Source organism: Hippopotamus amphibius, chromosome 15 (genome assembly GCF_030028045.1).
Source record: "Hippopotamus amphibius kiboko isolate mHipAmp2 chromosome 15, mHipAmp2.hap2, whole genome shotgun sequence".
Classification (NCBI taxonomy): domain Eukaryota; kingdom Metazoa; phylum Chordata; class Mammalia; order Artiodactyla; family Hippopotamidae; genus Hippopotamus; species Hippopotamus amphibius.
The window spans coordinates 25,081,763-25,097,599 of record NC_080200.1 but is presented as its reverse complement, the minus strand read 5'-3'; the positions used below and the strand labels follow the sequence as shown (position 1 = coordinate 25,097,599).

The 15,837-nt window shown below is 36.1% G+C and overlaps 1 pseudogene; it reads right to left on the bottom strand.

Annotated features, from left to right (window-relative positions):
• Positions 1-14,605: 14,605 nt before the first annotated feature.
• LOC130836088 (olfactory receptor 2T10-like) lies at positions 14,606-15,572 on the bottom strand (annotated as a pseudogene).
• Between the last annotated feature and the right edge of the window lie 265 nt (positions 15,573-15,837).

Below are 15,837 nucleotides of genomic sequence, written 5' to 3'. Positions count from 1 at the left end.
GATGAAGATTTCTTCCCTCCTGTCTCATCAGTCCATCTCCCCACTGACAACAATTTTTCTCACCCTGAACCAGTTCTCCAATTCCCACATTCCAGCTCCCAGACCCCCTGTACAGCTGTGGACCCTCGTCTCAGTCTGGGACATGCAGAGCTGTGGTACGGACCCTCTGTGTGATTCTCACTCTTTCTCATCTGCCACAGATTGGCTGCTTAGCCCTCTTTGGGCAGTCCCAAATGCTTCCTTCTGACCCATTCAAATTCCTTTTTGGATAGGGTGTTTCCCATGAGATAAGAGGAGTTCCCCAAATTCAGTGAATCTCCTCTGTTTCAGCTCCCCCTGGCTGAGGGTTTAGGACTGGTCTCTTTCCTTTCTTCTCCTCCTCTCCCCCCCCCTTTTCCCCCTTCTGTCCTACCCAGGTATGTCGGGACCTTTTCAGTCCTTTCTGGTGCCCAAAGTCTTCTGCTAGTGTTCAGCTGGATGTCTGTGAGAATTATTGCATCTTTTGATGTATTCCTGATGCACCTGTGGAGAGAGATGCACTCCATGTCCTTCTACTTCACCACTATCATTTCCCTCAACTGGTAGTTTTATCTTTAGTTTTTTTAAGCAACCTCCATACTGTTTTCCACAGTGGCTGTACCAACTTACATACCAGCATCATTGCTGGCTTGAGGGTTTCCATTTTTATGCACCCTCTCTATCATTAATTGTTTCTAGATTTTTTGATGATGGTCATTCTGACCAGTGTGAGGTGATACCTCATTGTGGCTTTGATTTGCATTTCTCTAATGATTAGTTATGCTGAACGTCTTTTCATGTGTTAGCCACCCTCACATTTTCTTTGGAGAAATGTCTATTTAGGTCTTCTGCCCATTTTTGGATTGGGTTATTTGCTTTTTTGATGTTGAGCTTCATGAACTGCTTATTTATTTTTGAGTTTAATCCTTTGTCAGTTGCTTCATTGGCAACTATTTTCTCCCATTCTGAGTGTTGCTTTCTTATCTTGTATATGGTTTCTTTTGCTGTACAAAAGCTTTTAAGTTTCATCAGATGCCATTTGTTTATTTTTGATTTCATTTCCATTATTCTAGGAGGAGGGTCAAAAATGATCTTGCTGCATTTTATGTCATAGAGTTTTCTACCTAAGTTTTCCTGTAAGAATTTTATAGTGTCTGGCCTTACACTTAGCTCTTTAATCCATTTTGAGTTTATTTTTATGTATGGTGTTAGGAAGTGATCTAATTTCATTCTTTTACATGTAGCTGTTCAATTTTCCCAGCACCACTTATTGAAGAGGCTGTCTTTTTTTCCATTGTATATTCTTGCCTCCTTTGTCAAAGATAAGCTGTCCAAATGTGCTTGGGTTTATCTCTGGGTTCTCTGTTCTGTGCCATTGATCTATATTTCTTTTTTTGTGCCTGTACCATACTGTCTTGATCACTGTAGCCTTATAGTATAGTTTGTAGTCAGGGTAACTGATTTCTCCAATTCCTCTTTCCTTCTCAAGATTGCTTGGACTATTAAGGGCCTTTTGCGTTTCCATACACATTATAACATTTCTTGTTCTGTTCTGTGAAAAAAGCAATTGGTAATGTGATAGGGATCACATTCAATCTGAATTGCTTTGGGTAATTCTACCCAAAATACTCATTTTCACAATGTTGATTCTTCCAATCCAAGAACATGGTATGTCCCTCCATCTGTTTATATCATCTTTGATTTCTTTCATGAGTGTCTTATAATTTTCTGTGTACAGGTCTTTTGTGTCCTTAGGTACGTGTATTCATATGTAATTTATTCTGCTTGTTACAATAGTAAATGGGAGTGTTTCTTAAATTCTCTTTCTGATCTTTCATTGTTAGTGTATAAGAATGCAAAAGATTTCTGTGCATTACTTTTGTATCTTGCTACTGTACTAAATTCATCAATTAGTGCTAGCCATTTTCTGGTAATATCTTTAGGGTTTTCTATGTATAATATCATGTCATCTGCAGAGTGACAATTTTACTTCTTTTCCTATTTGGACTTCTTTTATTTCGTTTCCTTCTCTAATTGCTGTGCCTAAAACCTCAAAAACTATGTTTAATGGTAGTGGTGAGAGTGGCACCCGGTCTTGTTCCTGTTCTTAGAGGGAATGGTTTCAGTTTTTCACCATGTCGAATGATGTTGGCTGTTGGTTTGTCATATATGGCTTTTATTTTGTTGAGGTAATTTCCTTCTATGCTGATTTTCTGGAGAATTTTTATCCTAAAATGGTGTTTTATTTTGTCAAAAGCTTTTTCTGATTCTCTTGAGATGATTGTATGGTTTTTATTCTTCAATTTGTTAATATGGTATATCGCATTGATTGCTTTACATATCTTTGTTAATATGCAGTTGGTCATGCATATGAGTATATTTTTTCTGCTCTCTGATGTGCTCACTTGATATAAAAATTTATCACTCTGCCAAAATTACATTCTAAATTTGGTAGTAGAGAGTCTCCACTTTTTTTTTTTTCCTTTAACAACTGATTTCTCAATTCTACATCTTTGTACTTCCATACAAATTTTATAGACATCAATTTTTATAAATGCTTACTAGTGATCGAAGATCTAGGGATCACTTTGGTGGAACTGACAGATAAACTATATTAAACTTCCCAATATGTGTCCATTGGTATCGTTTTCTGTGTAATGGTTTGCACAAAGTGTAAAACAATTCCTAAGTCTTTAATTTTATCTTTTTATTGTAAATGGAATTATTAATTTTTTTCAATTGTTCATTTTATACAATTAATTTTTGTATGTTGACTTTTTATCCAATGAAATTGATAAAGTCACTTATTGTTTCTCATGGCTTTATGTTGTAGATTCTTCTGGATTTTCTAAATACACAATGATTTTCTATGAGTAAAAACAATATTACTTCTTGTTTTCCAATTTTCATGCCTTTAACTTTTTCCTTTCCTTATTCCACTGACTAGGACCTCCCTTATACTAGCAAAGGTGACAAAAGTGATGGGAGTGGAAATCCTTGCTCTTTTTGATCTGAAGGGAAAGGTTTGCACCTTTAAATACAACAATACCTGTAGATTTTTCATAGATGCCCTTTATCAGCTTGAGAAAATTTCTTTGTGTTCCTAGTTTGCTGAGACTTTATTTATTTATTTTTACTATGAATGGCTATGAAAATTTTTTCATTGTCTTCCTGCATTGATTAGGATGATTTATTGTAAAGTTCTTCATTTTTAGTTTGGTGATATGGTGAATTACATTGATTCCTTTTCAAATGTTCAACCAACTGTTTGCTAAGGAAATAAATCCCTCTTGGTCATTATATATTAGTCTTTATAGATATTATTTCATTTCAATTATTAAGAATTTTTGCATATATCTTCATGAGGAATATTGGTGTATAGTTTTTTTTATTTTTATTTTGTAATGCTTTGTTCTGGTGCCATTATTAGGGTGATTTTGGCAGCACAAAATGTGTAGGGAAATATTACCTTCACCTCTTTTTTTGAAAGAATGTATGTAAAATGGGTACTATTTATTCCCCATATTCTTGATACTATTTAGCAGCTAATATATCTGGGCCTGGATTTTTTTTTTGTTTGATTTTTGCCTTTTTTGAAGGGTTATAAAAATAGGAATATGTGACAGAGACTGCATGTCTAAAACATTCACTATCTGTTCCTTTACAGAAAAGTTTACCAAACATTGATTTAAGTTGTCAATATTTTTGGCATAAAGTTACTCATAATATTCTTTTACTATTATTTTATTATCTGTATATCTGTAGCAATATCTCCTCTTCCACTCCTTTGGTGAATCTTCCCTCTCACTCTCTTTTCAATCTATTTTAAAAGAAGTCACTTTTGGTTTCATTTTTTTTCTTTTTTTCTGTTTCATTTTCTCTGCTATTTTTTTTTGTTTCTTCTTTCTACTTGATTTAATTGATACTTAATTTTCTAGAATTCAAAGTTTCTATTTTCTCTTTTAGCAATACTCAATCCTCAGCCCATAATTTTTTTTTTTTTTTTGGAGTATAGTTGATTTACAATGTTGTGTTACTTTCAGGTGTACAGCAAAGTGAATTTGTTATACATATATCCAATCTTTTTAGACTCTTTTTCCATGTAGACCATTACACAGTATTGCATAGAGTTCCCTGTGCTATATGTAGGTCCTTATTAGTTATCTATTTTGTATCTAGTAGTGTTCATGTGTCAATCCAATACATTTGATGAGATATATTATCATTTTATTCAGGTCAAAATGTTTTTTGGTTTTACTTTAATCCATAGATTATTAGAAATGTTAATTTTCATGTAATTTGGGATTTTCACTACAGGTTTTCATTATAATGTCTTTTTTTTTTTTTTTTTTTTTTTTTTTTTGGCTATCTTGTCTGCTTGCTGTGAACAAGCTTTTTCTAGTTCTGGCAAGTGGGGACTACTCTTCTTTGTGGTGTGCAGGCTTCTCAGTGTGCTGGCCTCTTTTGTTGTGGTGCAGGGGATTTAGGCACTTGGGCTTCAGTACTTGTGGCACATGGGCTCAGTAGCTGAGGTGTGTAGGCTCTAGGGTTGGCAAACTTCAGTATTTGGGGCTTGTGTGCTCTAGAGCAAAAGCTCAGTAGTTGTGGTGCATGGGCTTAGTTGCTCCATGACATGAGGGATCTAAGAGTTTTATAGTGTCAGGCCTTATATTTAGGTCAGGCCTACATTTAATGTCAGGCCTTACATTTTATTCTTTGATCCATTTTGAGTTTATTTTGTGTATGGTATTAGGGTGTATGTTTAGGGTGTAGTGTTAGAAATGTTTAAGTTCAGTCATTTACAAGTAGCTGTCCAGTTTTCCTGGCACCTATTTATTTATATATTTATTTATGACTAATTGCTCGGCCAGTATTTCTGATACTAACTTTTATGGAAATGGTGAGAGTGGGCATCCTTGTCTTGAACCTGATTTCAATAAACAAAATAAAGAAAACAAAATTTTGATCTTTCACCATTGAATGTGATGTTGACCCTTGAATTTTAGTTCGTGGCCTTTATTATATTCAGGTAATTCCCTCTAATTTTAGTTTATACCATGTTTTTATCATGAAAAGGTGTTGAATTGTGTCCAATTATTTTTATAAATCCATTGACATGATCATGTGTTATTTCCCCCTTCATTCTGTGGTGTATTACATTGATTATATACGTTTGTATTTTTGTCCTGGCTGATATGTTCACTTGGTTCATTTTAAAATTTTTGTGATTACTTCATAGTGCTGATATCTTGCCTGTTTATATCTTTGGGAAATCCTTTTTAAATTTAAAAGTTTTATTGAAGTATAGTTGATTTACAATGTTGTGTTAGTTTCTGGAATACATCAAGGTGAGTATTATATGTATGTTCTTTTTCAGATAATTTTCCATTAGAGGTTATAATAAGATATTGAATATTTTTCCCTGTGCTATACAGTAAGTCCTTGCTGTTTACCTATTTTATATATAGTAGTGTGTATCTGTTAATCTAAAGCTTATGTTTTATCTCTTCCCCCTTCCTCTTCAATAATCATGTTTGTTTTCTATATCTGTGAATCTGTTTCAGTTTCGTAAATAAGTTAATTTGTATCATTATTTTTTATGTTTCACATATGTGATATTATTTGATACTTCTCTGTCTGAGTTTCTTCACTTAGTATGATAATCTCTAGGTCAACCCATGTTACTGCAAATGGCAATATTTCATTTTTTAATGACTAATATTCTATTGTATATATGAACCAAATCTTTATCCACTCATCTGTCGATGGACATTTAGATTAATTTCATGTCCTGGTTATCATAAATAGTGCTTCAATGAACATTGGGGTGCATGTATTTTTTTGAATTAAGAGTTTTCACCTTTTCCGTATATCTTCCCAGGATTGGGATTACTGAATCATATGGTAACTCTAGTCTTTAAGGAATTTTATTCAAGGTATTTTTTATTTCCTCCTTGATTTCATTTTTGATACACTGTTTTTTTAGTACCATGTTGTTTATCTCCATGTAATTTTCCTTTTTTCTTTTTGTTTTTGTTTTGCTTGTTTTCTCTGTCTTCTTTTTTGTCTTCTCTTTCTGAGATTGATTTCTATTTTCATGCCATTGTGGTTAGAAAAGTTGCTTGAAATTGTCATCCTCTTAAATGTGTTGAGCCTTTTTTTGGTTCCTTAGTATTGGGCCTATTCTAAGGAATGTTTCATGCACTCTTGAAAAGAATGTGTATTCTGTGGCTTTTATTTTTAGACAATGTCCTGGAAAATATCAAGTAAATCAAATTGCTTTATTGTGTCATTTAGGATATCTGACACTTTGTTCATGTTTTGTCTTGAATATATGTCCTTTTATGTCAGCTGGGTGTTAAAGTTTCCTACTATTATTGTATTCCTGTCAATGGAAACCTTTTAGAATGTGCTTCTGATGAAATATTTATTCAAGTTTTCAGTCTTTGTTTGGAGGATGGTGTGATTATTTTGGTCTTGGAGTTCATATTCTCTTAGGTACACCTTCTACCCTGTCTGGTAGCTGCCACTGGTGTAGAATGCAAATCAAACTCTAATCTATGTCATTGCAGAAGAATATACAAGGAGACATAGCTGTCATCTCTTGTTTCCTGCCATGTGCAGAAATATTAGAAATAACATAAAATTATGTCTGTTTCTAAACATAATCAGAAAGTATTTTCTTCAAGCATGTCCAATCCATGAAACCAAAAGAATCAACCATAAAACAACAAATGGCATCACAATTAAGCAAATCTATCTTAGGAATTAGAGAAGAAAAGACTTTGCTAAATATGATTCTCATTAAAGAGGAAGAAAAGGGCAAGCTCTGTGTGGCACTAGATAAAGTAAGCTCTAAATACCCTGTCCTTCACAGATTTCAAATAAATGTGTGTGTGTATTTAATGCCACAGATTTGCCATGCAGTGATCACAGGAGCTGAGAGTGCTGAGAAAGTATTGTTATCTATAAAAATAAAATATCTTATTATTTGACTACCAATTTTTGTTAATAAAACACCAATATCATTTCCATTTTTGATAAAATTTTAGATTTATTTTGTATTTTAGAAGACTTTTCTTTTTTTTTTTTTTTTTTTGCCTCAGCCACGACAAAGGCTGATTTTAGAACTCAGTCATTTTGCATTCCTCCTAATGTGAATATACTGCAGGCTTATTATTTATAAAGTAAAGCCCTATTTGCCATGCCTAGGATGAAGGACTTAAAGAGTCTAGTTTTCTCACTTCCCTGCTGAGTGCTAAATGCAATGCAAGACTTTCAGATGCAAGGATCTTTGCAACATAGCACGTGCTCCCAGCTTGTAGTGTTCAAAGTGATTTACACATTTTATTTTATTTTTTAAGCCCTTTATTGGAATATAATTGCTTTTCACTCTTGTACCAGTTTTTGAGGTACACCAAAGTCAATCAGCTGTATTTACACATATCACCATAATCCCTCCCTGAAGCAACTCCCCCCAACCCTCCCAGTCCCAGGCCTCTATAGCATCATCCATCATCGAGTTGATCTCCCTTTGTTATACAGGAACTTCCCACTGGCTATCTATTTTACAGTTGTTGGATATATATGTCTATGCTACTCTCTCACTTCGTTCCAGCTTCTCTTTCGCCCCCTGCCCCCCCAACATTGTGTCCTCCAGTTCATTCTCTGCATCTGCATCCTTATTCTTGTCTTATGACTGAGTTCATCAGTATCTTTTTTTTTTTTTTTTTTTAGATTCTGTATGTATGAGTTAGCATATTATATTTGTTTTTCTCTTTCTGGCTTACTTCACTCTGTATTACAGAATCTAGGTCTATCCACCTTATGACATATAGCTCCATTTCATTCCTTTTTATAGCTGAGTAATATTCCATTTTATATATATATATATATATATATATATATATATATATATATATACCCATTCTGAGTGTTCCCTTCCTGTCTTGTTTGTGGTTGCTTTTGCTGTGCAAAAGCCTTTAAGTTTCATTAGGTCCCATTTGTTAATTCTTGATTTTATTTCCATGATTCTAGGAGGTGGGTCAAAAAGGATCTTGCTTTGATTTGTGTCATAAAGTGTTCTGCCTATGTTTTCTTCTAGGAGTTTTACAGTGTCTGGCCTACATTTAGGTATTTAATCCATTTTGAGTTTATTTATGTGTATGGTGTTAGGAAGTGTTCCAATTTCATTCTTTTACATGTAGCTGTCCAATTTTCCCAGCACCACTTATTGAAGAGGCTGTCCTTTCTCCATTGTATATTCTTGCCTCCTTTGTCAAAGATAAGATGCCTATATGTGCTTGGGCTTACCTCTGAGTTCTCTTTTCTGTTCCACTGATCTTCCTTTCTATTTTTGTGCCAGTACCATACTGTCTTCATCACTGTGGCCTTGTAGTATAGTTTGAAGTCACGAAGCCTAATTCCACCAACTCTATCTTTCCTTCTCAAGATTGCTTTGAATATTCTGGGTCTGTTGTGTTTCCATACAAATCATAAGATTTCTTGTTCTAGTTCTGTGAAAAATGCCATTCATAATTTGATAGGGATTGCGTTCAACCTGTAAATTGCTTTGGGTAGTATAGTCATTTTCACTATGTTGATTCTTCCAATCCAGGAACATGGTATGTCCCTCCATCTGTTTGTGTTGTCTTTGATTTCTTTCATCAGTGTCTTATAGTTTTCTGCATACAGATCTTTTGCCTCCTTAGGCAGGTTTATTCCTAGGTATTTTATTCTTTTTGTTGCAATGATAAATAGGAGAGTTTCTTTAATTTCTCTTTCTGCTCTTCCATTGTTAGTGTGTAGGAATGCAAGAGATTTCTGTACATTAATTTTGTATCCTGCTACTTTACTAAATTCCTCAATTAGTACTAGCAGTTTTCTGCTGGAGTTTTTAGGGTTTTCTATGTATAATATTATGTCATCTGCAAAGAGTGACAATTTTACTTCTTCTTTTACAATTTGGATTCCTTTTATTTATTTTTCTTCTGTGATTGCTGTGGCTAAAACTTCCAAAACTATGTTGAATAATAGTGATGAGAGTGGGCACCCTTGTCTTGTTCCTGTTCTTAGAGGGATTTCTTTCAGTTTTTCCCCATTGGGAACGATGTTGGCTTTTGGTTTCTCATATATGGCTTTTATTATGTTGAGGCAATTTCCTTCTGTGCCCATTTTCTGGAGAGCTTTCATCATAAATCGATGTTGAATTTTGTCAAAGGCTTTTTCTGCATCTATTGAGATTATCATAAGTTTTTTATCCTTGAGTTTGTTGATATGATGTATCACGTTGATTGATTTGCGTATATTGAAGAATCCTTGCATCCCAGGGATAAACCCCACTTGATCATGGGGTATGATTTTTTTTAATGTGTTGTTGGATTCTATCAGCTAGTATCTTGTTGAGGATTTTTGCGTCTATATTCATCAGTGATATTGGTCTGAAATTTTCTTTTTTTGTGACATCTTTGTCTGGTTTTGGTATCAGGGTGATGGTGGCCTCATGGAATGAGTTTGGGAGTGTTCCTCCTTCTGCAATATTTTGGAAGAGTTTGAGAAGGGTAGATGTTAGCTCTTCTCAAAATGTTTGATAGAATTCACCTGTGAATCCATCTGGCCCTGGGCTTTTGTTTGTTGGGAGATATTTAATCATAGTCTCAATTTCCGTACTTGTGATTGGTCTGTTCATAGTTTCTATTTCTTCCTTTGTTCAGTTTTGGAAGATTGTATTTTTTTAAGAATTTTCTATTTCTTCCAGGTTATACAATTTATTGGCATATAGTTGCTTGTAGTAGTCTCTCACAATCTTTGTATTTCTATGGTGTCCGTTGTTACTTCTCCTTTTTCATTTCTAATTCTGTTGATTTGCATCTTCTCCCTTTTTTCCTGTTGAGTCTAGCTAATGATTTATCAATTTTGTTATCTTCTCAAAGAACCAACTTTTAGTTTCATTAATGTTTGCTATTGCTTCCTTCCTTTCTTTTTCATTTATTTCTGCTCTGATCTTTATGATTTCTTTCCTTCTGCTCACTTTGGGGTTTCTTTGTTCTTCCTTCTCTAATTGTTTTAGGTGTAAGGTTAGGTTTTTTATTCCATATTTTTCTTGTTTCTTAAGGTAGGAATGTATTGCTATAACCTTTCCTCTTAGAACTGCTTTTGCTGCGTCCCATAAGTTTTGGGTTGTTGTGTTTTCATTATCACTTGTTTCTAAATATTTTTTGATTTCCTCTTTGATTTCTTTAATGATTTCTTGGTTGTGTAATAGTGTGTTGTTTAGCCTCCATGTGTTTATATTTTTTGCAGTTTTTTTTTCCTGTAATTGATATCTAGTCTCATGGCATTGTGGTCAGAGAAGATGCTTGATATGATTTCAATTTTCTTGAATTTGCTGTGGTTTGATTTGTGACCCAAGATGTGATCTATCCTGAATAATGTTCCACGTGCACTTGAGAAGAAAGTGTATTCTGTCATTTTTGGATGGAATGTCCTATAAATATCAATTAAGTCGAGATGGTCTACTGTATCATTTAAAGCTTGTGAGTCCTTATTTATTTTCTGTGTGGATGATTTGTCCATTGATGTAAGTGGGGTGTTCAAGTCTCCCACTATTATTGTGTTACTGTCAATGTCCCCTTTTATGGCTGTTAGCATTTGCCTTATGTATTGAAGTGCTCCTATGTTGGGTGCATAGACATTTACAATTGTGATATGTTCTTCTTGGATGGATCCCTTGACCATTATGTAGTATCCTTCTTTGTCTCTTGTGATAGTCTTTACCTTAAAGTCTAATTTGTCTGATATGAATATTGTTACTCCAGCTTTCTTTTGACTTCCATTTGCATGGAATATCTTTTTCCATCCCTTTACTTTCAGTCTGTATGTATCCCTTGGTCTGAAGTGGGTTTCTTGTAGGCAGCATATAGAAGGGTCTTGTTTTTGTATCCTTTTGGCCAGCCTGTGTCTTTTGGTTGGAGCATTAAATCCATTTACATTTAAGGTGATTAATGACATGTGTGTTTCTATTACCATTTTCTTAATTGATTTGGGTTTGTATTTGTAGGTGTTTTCCTTCCCTTGTGTTTCCTACTTAGAAAAGTTTCTTTAGCACTTGTTGTAAGGCTGGTTTGGTGGTGCTGAATTCTCTTAACTTTTGCTTGTCTGTAAAGATTTTGATTTCTCCATCGAATCTGAATGAGATTCCAACTGGGTAGAGTAGTCTTGGCTGTAGGTTTTTCTCTTTCAGGACTTTCAGTATATACTGCCATTCCCTTCTGGCCTGTAGAATTTCTGCAGAATGGTCAGCTTTTATCCTTATGCGTTTTCCCTTATATGTTATTTGTTGCTTTTCTCTTGCTGCTTTTAATATTTTTGTGTGTGTGCTTAATTTTTGTTAGTTTGATTAATATGTGCCTTGGTGTATTTCTCCTTGGGTTTCTTCTGTATGGGACTCTCTGTGCTTCTTGGACTTGGTTAATGATTTCCTTTCCCACATTGGGCAAGTTTTCCACTATAATCTTTTCAAATATTTTCTGAGACCCTTTCTTTTTTTCTTCTTCTTCTGGGATGCCTATGATTTGAATGTTGGTGTGCTTAATGTTATCACCAAGGTCTCTGAGACTGTCTTCCATTCTTTTTATTCTTTGTCCTTTTTCCTGCTCTGTGGCAGTTATTTCCCCCATTCTATCTTCCAACTCACTTATTCGTTATTCTGCCTCAGTTATTCTGCTGTTCATACCATCTAGAGTATTTTTAATTTCAGTTATTTTGTTGTCCATTGCTATTTGTTTGTTCTTTACTTCTTCTGAGTCCTTATTAACTGTTTCTTGTATTTTCTGTATTTTGTTTTCAAGATTTTTTTTATCATTTTTACTATCCTTACCCTGAATTTTTTTCAGGCATTTTTCCTATTTGCTCTTCATTTGTTTGGCCTTGTGGGCTTTTCTTGCTCCTTTGCCTGCATGGTATTTCTTTGTTTGCTCATGGTAGTCAAAGCTTCAGAGGTTGCTTGTCCTGGCAATAAAGGGGTTTAAAGAAGACTGTCCAAGCCCAAACTAAGGGCAGAGTGTTGAGTCAAACAAATACTAAATCAAGGAAACACATACATGTATAAGACACACAAATACTGAATCCAATACAACATAAGGAACTAGAAAGACCTGACAGAAGAACCCCAGTATGCTATCAGACATTCAAAGAGAAAACAAACAGGAATTCAAAACCAAAACAGAACAAAACAGAAATAAAAGCAAGAACAAACAAACAAACAAATAACACTACAGACACACAAACACAAATCCAGGGAGATATTGAAAGCAAGGATCAAATATAATAAAGAGAAAGAGTACCACCAGACAGACTGAAGATTCTCAGAATGAAATCAGATAATTATACTAAGAACTAAGATAAAGACAAAAACCTAATAATAAATACCAAAGCAATGTGTCATCTGTAGAATAAAGCAAGGAGGCTGAGCAGACAGATAGTATTGCTTATAAGCATATTAAGATAAAATAAACTAAAAAAGCATAGAAGACAGGGCAACAGAAGAGCATAGTGTAACTGGAAATATGAAAATAAAAAGAAAGAAATAGAAATGTATAAAAGATAGAGATGAAAAGAAGGTAGGAAAGATACAGTCAGCACTACAGAAAAATTAGCTAGAAATAGAAATATATAAAAAGGCTAAAAATAGAAGAAAAAATAGCAAGAAAATAATATGTTATAAAACACGTAGGTCCCTTAGGACTAAGATTGTAATTAATTAAAAAAAAAAACCCTAGAACTGACCCCAGAATGGACCAGTTCAATAGAATTAATACTAATATTTCTGTTTCCTTGGGGTCTCAGCTGTAAGTGTCCTTCTCCCCACCTTGGGTTTTTTTGTATTATTCTGCAACCAGCAGAGCTTCCTTTATTGTTTGTCTGTAAGCGCTGGTGTGTGGGGAGAGAGAGGGTACAATAGTGGCTCCTTCCCCTGGGAGTGAGTGAGCAGTGGAGCACTGTCTGGGTCACAGCAGTAGATTTGGGTGTGGTGGTGTCTGTTGCAGGGGGTTGCCAGTGGCTCAGGTGTAAACAGAATGTCTCAGAGTTGGGCCACTCCGAGGGGCTTTTGCCCTTGGCTGCAGGCACTCTAAGCCAGCCCCACCCAGGGGCCTTTGTTATCCCTGAGAGTGTAGGCTTGGCCCACAGGGGTCCTTCCTCTGTCAATCACAGGTGCCCAGAGAGAAGCTATGCCTGTGGCTCCTCCCCACTGTTTGTGAGTCAGCAGTATCCTCCACCACCATGGCCTTGTGGCTCCCTGTGATAGGCATTCCTCACTATGGACCTCTTCCTTCCTGTCCTCTCAGTCTGTCTCCCCACTGCCAACAATGTTTCTCACCCTGAATCAGTCCTCTGGTTCCCATGCTCCCACTCCCAGAACCCTGCTCAGCTGTGAATCGATGTCTCAGTCTGGCACGCTGAGCCATGGTGCAGACCTTCCTTGTGTTTCTCACTCCCTCCCATCTGCCACAGCTCAGCTGCTTCACCCTCCTTGGACTGTCATGAATGCCTCCCCAAATGCCTCTCCACTGACCCAAGGTTAATCCCCATTGGAGAAGGGTGTTCCCCATCAGATAAGGGACATTTCCCTGAATTCAGCAGTCTCCCCTCTGTCTCAGATCTCCCCACCCTAGGGTGTGGGACCCATCCCTTTCCTTTCTTCTCCTCCTTATTCTCCTTTTTTTTTTTTTTCTTTCCTCCCTCTGTCCTACCTGTTTATGTTGGAATCTTTGCAGTCCTCTCTGGTGTCTGAGGTCATTTGCTGGCATTCAGCTGGTTCTCTGTGGGAATTATTGTGTCTTTTGGTGTATTCTTAATTAATCTGTGGAGAGGCATGCACTCTACATCTTCTACTTTGCTGCCATCATTTACACATTTTAACTCATTTAATCCTTAGTAATGCTAATTGGTAGCTACCATGTTCTATTCCAGTTTCCCAGATTGTCAGAATTCTGTAGTCTTCTTTGGTCCTGTGTTTGCTTCAGACAATGTGTATGAACTCAGAAGGAAGAGCACAAAGAAACAGGAAAATTTGTTGGGGCCAAGAGAAAGAAGGCAGGTTTAGCCTTTCTTTCTCATGAAACAAAATGCTGACATGGGATGGGAAGCATGTGAGATTTTCCCAATCTAGAAGCTTCCTTTGTTAATTCTAGGAAGATCAGACTATTTTAATGCCACAATAGTTGGTAGTCTATATCAGAAATTCTCCTTCCTGAGCCCATCCTGAAATTGTGTGTTTTCTCACTGTCCTGAGGAGCAGGTATATAAAACCACATGAGTGGATTTGTAACTTCAGCATATATAAATAAAAAAGATGCTCTATGTTATTTAGAAAAGTAATGTGATTTCTGAATTTTGCTTGCTAAAAACTTGCTATTTTGTTGGTGTTCTGAGACCCTGGATAGATTTTTTATGATTTATTTTCATTTTCACACAACAAAGGAATTGGAACATATGACCTCTAATGTGTCTCTAATTTGTAACAAATTTGTCAAGTCTTAGGCCTCCTGATAGCAAGTCAAAGAAATATGTTAACATAAGATAATAATCAAGTATAGCAATGTAGGTGTTTTTTTAATCTTCTTTAGGGGACATCTACTGATGAGTACACTCTTCAAAGCTTCTGTAACATTCTTGTTTCTCAGACTATAGATGAAAGGGTTAAACGTAGGGGTAAGGATATTAAACATAAAGAGAGACTGATTTAATTTGGGGGTCTTAGGGGCCCCAGGTCTCATGTAGACAAACATGCTCAGGCCAAAGTAGAGGATGACCACACAGAGGTGGGAGGAGCAGGTGGTCAGAGACTAGTTCCTGCCCTCAGGGGAGTTCATGCAGAGGACAGCAAGGAAGTTGAGGATGTAGGAGGCCAGGATGAGACTTAGAGGGATGAGGGCCACCAGAAAGCTTGAGACCACCACTGAGTGAAAATAGGTTGAAATGTCCTCACAAGTGAGCTTCAAGAGGGCCATTCCCTCACACAAAATGTGTGGGATCTCTCGGGGATGAAAGATGGGCAAATGCATGGCATTGGCTGTATGAACCAGGAAAGTTATTTCTTCTCCTGCCCAGGACCCAATGACCATCTTTTTGCAGGTGATATGACTCATAATGACTGAGTAACGTAGTGGGTTACAGATGGCAACATAGCGGTCATAGGACATGAGGGACATCAGGAGGCACTCAGCAATTCCCAGGGTTATGCTGAAGAAGATCTGGGTTCGGCAGCCTACCTGTGATATGGTTCTTTTCCCCAAGAAGATGTCTGCGAGCATTTTGGGGACAGAAGTTGAGATCAAGGCCAAGTCAATGAGGGAGAGCTGGCTGAGCAGAAAGTACATGGGAGAGTATAATCGGGAATCTAGCCAGATGAGGAGAATAAGAACAGCATTGCCCATAACAGCCATAAAGTAGACTAGAAGGATGAGGCAGATAAGGACCACAAGGCAGCCGAACTCAGGCCGCAGCCCCAGGAGAATAAAATCTGTGGTTATAGTCTTATTGTTTCTCACCATGGGTGAACATTATTGCCTGGGAAACAACTGTGAGATCACTGTTCCATTTGATGATGTGATACTGTACATCTTGTCTACTTTCATTACTCCCAGAATTCCTCTGAATACATTCATGTTGTCTTTTTTCCTTGTTGTGGTCCCTTTGGTATTATGCATAATTTCTCAACATATGTAATTTTCATTAATTATCTCTCATGGATTACTTAATAACTAGTATTTACGCAGTGTACCTACTGTTACAAACTAATCACTGATAGTAACCAAA